Source organism: Sinocyclocheilus anshuiensis, unplaced genomic scaffold, assembly GCF_001515605.1.
Source record: "Sinocyclocheilus anshuiensis isolate Anshui unplaced genomic scaffold, SAMN03320099.WGS_v1.1 scaffold1827, whole genome shotgun sequence".
Taxonomy (NCBI): Eukaryota; Metazoa; Chordata; class Actinopteri; order Cypriniformes; family Cyprinidae; genus Sinocyclocheilus; species Sinocyclocheilus anshuiensis.
The window spans coordinates 54,629-62,555 of NW_015552696.1; positions in this window are offsets into that span (position 1 = coordinate 54,629).

The window sequence follows — 7,927 nt, forward strand, 5'->3', positions numbered from 1 at the left end:
TCTCTAAACTGTTTCTCAAGTGCGCTCTCGTCACCGCTGCTGCATGGATATGATGCATCACAACAACACTACAGAGACTCGAGGAAAAACTGGGGTTAAAGTCCAAAACCTGACGTGAAATAACCTAACAAATCAATCGGGGCTAAAGCGGTTCCATAAATGACAAATTAAAGGGGTCATACGATGCGATTTCAATTTTTCCTTTCTCTTTGAAGTGTTACAAGCTCTTGGTGCATAAAGAAGATCTGTAAAATTGCAAAGACTAAAGTCTCAAATCCAAAGAGATATTCTTTATAAAAGTTAAGAGTCAGCCACACCACCTAAAACGGCTCGTTCTAACACGCCCCCACATGTCTACCTCACTATGTGGGAAGATTTGCATAACGCATTTATTCTCACTGTAGTATTGTTGCTGCTGCCGCCGCCATGTCGTGAAGACGCTGTGTGCTTCGTTGTGAAAGCGAAACTACTTTGTTTGGTCTTCTAAAAGCGGAATCCAGCCCAGCCTCAGCTCACTCTATCCCGGCCTCAGCGCACGCTAAGCCGGGGCAAAATAAACTTGAAGTATACTACTTTTTGGTAAGGGTAGCCAGTCGTCGAGATAGTTCAGGATGCGCATTCCTCCATACATAAATGTCCATATGTGTATATATGTATATCTTACAATAACAGTAAACAAAACTAACATTCTTTAAACATTTGAGGGGGGTTCAGGGAGGGGAAAAAAAATAAAAAATTTAAATAAAAATAAAGGGTACAAAATCTTACCAGTCTTAAAGGGAAAGAGACTCAAACATGGTTATATACAATTCCCCAAGGGATTGATTATCTTTGGATAAGTGTTTTAAAGATTCTAAGTATTTTTTACATTCATTTTTAAAGCAATTTAAAGAGGGTTTACTGTTATTCCACTTACTTTTGTGTATATGATATTTACCCATTGTAATAATAATGTTTAACATCAATGACATGTTTTTCGAAAGACCATCTGCACAACCAAAAACCAAAACCTGAAACAAATTCAGTGATGGAATATCAGTGTTGATATCAATATTTAGCCAGCTGTAAAGATCCTGCCAGAACTTCAATGTGACTGGACAAGAAAAAAATAAATATTCAATGGTGGGCGAGGCGGACTGCACACCGTGAGGGATAACTCGCCGTTGGGGGACGGGGAGTTTAATACCGCACGAGTGTGAGAGCGAGTGATGGGAGAGAGGGGAGTGAGAGGAGGAGAATTGCTTTGATATTGAGGTGAGTTTTGTATGTTTTTAGACTTTATTGCACTGCATAGTGGAACAGTCAAAACACAAACACGACAATTGCTCTCGCCGCCCGCAACAGGCAGGCGGGCAGGGTGAACACACACAGCGGAGCGAGCAGACTTTTTCAGTGGCTCGTCTTCGGCGCTGCGTGCAGATTTCCTCCTCTGAGAGACGGCATCAGGAACGCGGCTTTGATTCCGGTACCGGTGGCCTGCCGTCTCTGTCAGGGCGGGGTCTCTGGCACTTCGAGCCATGACGGCGCTTAGGCCAAGGCTGTCTTGGTCTCACTGCCGGCTCATGTTCGCGCTGAACAGCAGCAGAAGAGGCATGTGGTCTTCCCGCGCGCTGTGCTGAGGAGGAGCGGGAACGCGCAGGAGAGTTCGCGCCGGCGCGCTTTCTTAGGAAGTGGCTAATAGCCTTTGACTGTTTCTGCGCTTCAACGAAGAGCTCCGTGAATGTCTCTACCGCTGCTCCGAAGAGACCTGATGGATTCACGGGAGCGTCCAGAAGGACCGTTTTTTCCGAGTCCTTTAACTCGGTCAGAGTAAGCCACAGGTGACGATCTAGCACCACAAGATTCCCCATGTTGCGGCCAATCGTTCGAGCTGTCACCTTCGTCGCTCTGAGGGCCAGATCCGTGGCGCACTTCAGGGTCCGGCCCGTCCTCATCCAGAGACTTGAACAGCTTGGCCTGATACACCTGGAGTATTGCCATCACGTGCAGTGCTGACGCTGCTTGGCCCGCCGCGGAGAAAGCCTTGCCGGCGAAGTTTGCAGTGGCGCCGCAAGGTTTAAGCCTGTGTTATACTTTCCGTGTGTGCTAGTCCGCTAGTGTCCGCTATGGTGCACGTGACGTAAAAATCGTCATCGGAGAGTGTGCGCAGAGGCTCTGAGGCTCCCATTTTTCAGTAGGCTACTGCGCATGCGCAGGCTGTGTGAAGAAGCCCGTTGCTACTCGAACCTGTACAATCCGTCGATAAAACAATATAAAGACAGCCAGATGTGCAATAACTCTGGGCAATTCTTTGTTCACATGTTTGTTTATTGTTCAAGCTGATCTACTACGCATGTATGAAACACGTCCACGGAGCGGACAGTTTCGGTAGTATAATTGCAAGTAGCCCGCGTCCGGATTGTACGCGCGGAAAGTATAACACAGGCTTTAGAGGGGAGAGACGCGTTTCTCACTCTCCAGTTCGACGCGGCTGAAGGACAGAGATGGGTAGCGACGGCTTCTTCCACGGGAGGGAGTTTAAGATACCCCACTTGGTCAGCGCCGTCCACTGAAGACAGAAGAGAGGATCCCGGGTTGTGCACTTGACTGGTGACCGGCGCATTCCACGACTTCTTTATCTCATCGTGCACCTCGTGGAAAAAGGGACCGGGCCTCCGCGGGGTGTCCTTTCGTCCGCGATCCGACTGGAGGTACCACTGGTCCAGACGGCTTCTGGCCGGCTCGGCAGGAGGCGCCCACTCCAAACTGAGCTCATCAACTGCCTTGGACAGGACGCTAAGGAGCTCGACATCACTATGATGGAGTCCCCCGCGTCGCTGCCGTGGGGCACAGTGTAATCCAGCGGCCTGTTAGACCACTGTTCTCTCGCAGACGCTGCCACCGAAATGGCATCTTCAACCTCCATGGCACCGAAGGACACCACATCTTGAGCGATGGGGGAGGGGCGGAGAACAGCGGTCATGGAACGCACTGGAATGGGACCTGTAGCAGGGGGGTGAGGAGCGCGTGGGCACTGAGGCGGCGCGGGCTCGTCACCTGACCCTGACAGATCCTCATCAGAAGCTCGTTCCTCCTTGGCTCGAAGAGACTGCAGAGGAAGAGCGCGGCAGGGCTAGTTGGGCGAGTTCATCGCCTTGGACGATGGCCACATGGAGCTTGAGAGTCTGCAGCTCATATCTCCGCAGTGGGGGCAGTCTGACCCCTCAAGCGCCGCCTCTGCGTGGGCGCGACCCAGGCGTCATGGAGCGCACTGGAAGGGGACCTGTAGCAGGGGGGTGAGGAGCGCGTGGGCACTGAGGCGGCGCGGGCTCGTCACCTGACCCTGACAGATCCTCATCAGAAGCTCGTTCCTCCTTGGCTCGAAGAGACTGCAGAGGAAGAGCGCGGCAGGGCTAGTTGGGCGAGTTCATCGCCTTGGACGATGGCCACATGGAGCTTGAGAGTCTGCAGCTCATATCTCCGCAGTGGGGGCAGTCTGACCCCTCAAGCGCCGCCTCTGCGTGGGCGCGACCCAGGCAGAAGACGCACGACTTGTGGCCATCAGAGAGTTCAATAGGCTCTGCGCAGGAGAGGCAATCGCGAGTCATACAATAGAACAAACAGAAACCCCAAAACAAATGGGTTAGTGCAAAGGGCACTATTTAGACACACACGTTAGCTACCTGTATACGTTTTGTTTAATTATCAAACATGAAATCAGAATTTTATAACAGAATAATAGCGTATAAACATGCTTACCTTTTTATAGGGACTTAATGCAAAGAATCTTCGCAGAACTGATGAGAACGTCTCTTGAAATGTTATAGAACAAACTTTGTACAGTCAGAACCAGAGTGATTAAAACATCGTTGAGTCAAATCTCTCCAGCAACTACCGGGGAGGTTTGAAAGTTGCAGAGGTCCAGCCATTTCTGGCCAGGCCAATACGCACGTCCATGATGCTGGAGAGTAGCGGTAGTCCCATGCGATTTCTAGTGTCATCTTTCAAAAGCGAGACCAGAGAAAATGCTCGCTCGACATGGGCATTGGAAACAGGCAGAACAAGAAGTCGTATGGCTCCTTGCGCTAATTCCTGGAAACACTTGTGTCCTCCTGCATCTTTAAACGCTTTGACTTCCAGCCAAAACTTGTCAATGTCCTGATCATCAGCGAAGCCTGCTGATGCCACATTCCTCCATTGCGATTCTAATGTATCAGTCGAGCATGAGAAAAGATCAGCTGGTAAGTCCTTTACTCCAGGCCTATTTAAAGTGGACATAACGGATTTTGGGCATAGGAGCTCCAGTTTGCGCAACATTTCCATTGAAGTAGGTAAGCGCAATTGATACTGCTTTACAAGTTCTTTCAGAAAATCCATACAGTGCGATGCAATTCTCTCCTTCATGTCGGGGGCTAACCTGCTTTTCTCCAGTTGGTCCATAAATGTGGTACCCAGGTCCGCATCCAGAGGGGAGAGGAAAATGCCAGACTGTGTGAGGTCAAGCTCCTTGAGCTGCTTGTCATTACTCATGCGTAAGACACTTGGTTTGAGAACGCGTCTAGCAGTTGTCATGTACAGTCTTTCCAAGTCTCTAAACACACCGAGGGTGTCTCCGGTTTCCAACTGAAAGCATTTATTCACAGCTTTGATTTCCATCAGAACAGGCTGAAGAAAGTACATGTAAAGGAGATTAGTTTTGTCATTGTACATCTCCTTTAAAAGCCGAGCAGTATAACAGTGCTCTGAACTTGAAGCCATGTTAAAGTGCAGTGTGAGGGCATCTTTTTGATCCACAATATGGTCAATGCAGTCAGCCATCACAAGCCAACGGGTACAGCTTGGACTTATTAATTTCAGAGGGCAGCCCCCGTTATTAATAGTCTCGTATATATTCTTGTAGTCATACTGCCGCTTTGCTGAATGAGCAAACCAGTTGTAGGTTTCTCTAACCATGTATGCTATGTTGCTCGGAAGAAGCTGCATTGCTTTATTTGCAACAATGTCAAGTGAATGGCAAACACAACGAATAAGCTGTAGGTTTGGCTGCATTTGTTTTAAGTAGGGTGAATACTTATGCTGGCACCATCTGTGGCAATGCCCACCATGTTTTTGATCTGCAGGCCGTTCTGGGATATAAAGGCAACAACAGTGTCTGATATGCCTTTAGCATCAGCATCTGTCAGGTCCACAAGTCCAAGATATGTACTTACAAATTTGTTGTGTTTTTTTTTGTGGTATTTCACACAAATACAGAGAAGTTTGTTCACGGATATGTCAGTGCTTTCATCGAGATACAGGGAATATGGAGATTCACCGATATCCTCCACAAGTTCTTCTCTGAAGTGTGGCACGAGGAAAGATTTGATAACGGCTGTGCACTTTGTCCGGTGCATTTGGAATGTTCCCATCTCGTCTTTCAAAATGTGTGACAAATCATCCACCGCATTTATTGAAGTGTGACAAGTAATGTAGGCAGCTATTCTAATTTCACGGCGCTTTTGGTCATCCTTGATCAGACACTGCCCTGCTGCTCCCGCTGACACAGTAAAAGCTTTAACACTTGGAGCACAGCGCGATTTGTGTTTTTTTGTGTTAGCATGTTCCTTTAAATCGTTTAACTGTGCTCTGATTTCTGATTGACAGTATTTACAAAATGCCTTTGACTCGTCGCCTACCACAGGTGAAATCCATGTTTTCAGAGACGGGTCGCTCTCCCATTCTTTTCGGTAGGACTTTCTATATTTACCCCACTTTGGCATGATGATGATAGAAACACTTACAGCTTTGCTAATAACTTTGTGATACTGGCTTAACGAGTACAACGATTACAACAACCCGCCAATCAAGATTGAAGTCTGATTGGACAGGACTCTCCTGAACTTTATTGGCCAAAATGAACAATATAATTTAAAAGTCAACATTACATATTTTACTTTATTGTAAAGTTTGTTTGAATGGAAAATTAATAAAAAATATCATGTTTATAGTCAAAAATATAAACCCGCCAGTTGCATAAAAAAACAGCCCAAATTTTATCAACCCGCCCAATGCATTTTTCCCCGGTTAGACATGACCAAAAGGAGCCCAATTGGGCGGGAACCCGCCCGCCCAATCTGGCAACACTGACGGTGAGTAGTCTTGTTGATAGGCTTCTTGCTTCTCGTAGAAGGTTTGCTGAAGAAAACGTTTCTGAATGGATGACGTACAAGTGCTGCTTTATATAGAGTGGGAGCCCCTCATATTTCGCACGCTTGAACGCCATTGGCCAGTTTCACTGGCGTGATTCAATAAGGCTTCAGTAGTATTTGGATAAAAGGGTAATTCCCATAGCAATGTAGAGTGACCGAATCGAAAGGGAACTACGGAAAGCAGGCCTCTGCTCCAGTCTGCTGGAATGACGCGCACCATTGTGACGTTGCATGGCACCGCCTTTACATGTTTCAACTCGGTCCTCTGAGCAACTGTAAAGCTCGTCTTCCAAGAAGGGTATAACTGCAGCCTGGAGATCTCCAAATGGGGGTGGGAGCTCCAAAATAGGGCATGGCTTCCTCCCATTGACAGACAGGCACATGACACGCATGAGCAATTTTTCCCCCAATCCACTTCAGTGCAAACTCTGCCCCACAGCTGATTCTAAAGATTTTATTGGTTGTGTCAATTAAAGTGTTGATTTCCCACACTATGCTACAAAAAATGTTAACCCCCTAAACCTACCCCACACCTGACCCTAACCTTAACCAGTGAAACTGACTGCACGGCGGGATTGGCGCTGCGTGGTAAAGAAAGTTGCAGTTCAGGAGATAAACAGTTAATAAGATTATGCGATATGAGATCGTTCCATAGTTATGGAACGATCCATACCGGATCCCCAACCGGACCTCACCGGACAATGGCACCTTTTTAGTTACACCCAGCGTCGCTACCCCCTCCTACCCTGCGAATTTCGAGCCCTGGGATGCCCACGTTGTTTGGAACAAAGCCATAGAGTAAAATCGTTCCCCTGCGCTGCGCTGGGACGGCTCGCGGGAGAGCTCGTGGGTGATTCCCGTTTATATCATTAAGCAGAGGTTCAAACTCCAGTCCGAACACCACTGGCCACGAGCTTTGGGCTCTGCTCTCACGGAGAATATTTACTTATATAGCATATTTTATTTTAGATAAACTAGAAACAATGTTTAATTTATAAAGTTTTATTTTGAAATGTAAGTCAATAACAATTGGCTGGAGCCAGAGCCAATGGTGAAAGTCTTTGCGCGAGGAGACCCCGCCCCATTTTGGAGGTTCTGCCCACTTTTGGAGTTCACGCCCCATTTTGGAGATCTCCGGTCTGCAGTTATATCTACTTGCGTCTTCCAGCGCCTGGCTTTCGTAAGTCTAAGCTTAATCAACTGTAACAATGTCTGGAAGAGGCAAAGGCGGTAAAGGACTCGGGAAAGGAGGCGCTAAAGCCCAATTTATACTTCTGCGTCGGACCTACGCCGTAGCTTACGCATAGACGCACACCCATACGCCGTAGCCTGATGTGCACCTCCAAAAATCTAACAGCGTGTCAATTCTACGCAGACCGCAAGCGCTGTGATTGGTCTGCTAGAACCCCTACTTCCGTATGTACTTGAGTTTTGTGTGTGTTTATGTGCACTTTAATATATTTTAATGTTACACCTTCTTATATAAAATAAAACAAAGCAAAGAACAAGTGTCTTATCATTTATTATACTACATAGCATTATACATCAGTAGTTGTCCGTGACAAGCAATGTTGATCTGCCGTGGTACAAGTCCTTGTGGAGATTGAAAGTATGCCATCTTCTCCTGTTCCATTGTTGTCTCCTTTTTGTAGTTTTAAATAATGATTTAATGATTTGATATTTATTTGCCGCCGTCACGGCTATAATGCTTCTCCGACGAGCCGCTTCTTCTTCGGCTTTTGCCGTGGTACTGCGGGTTA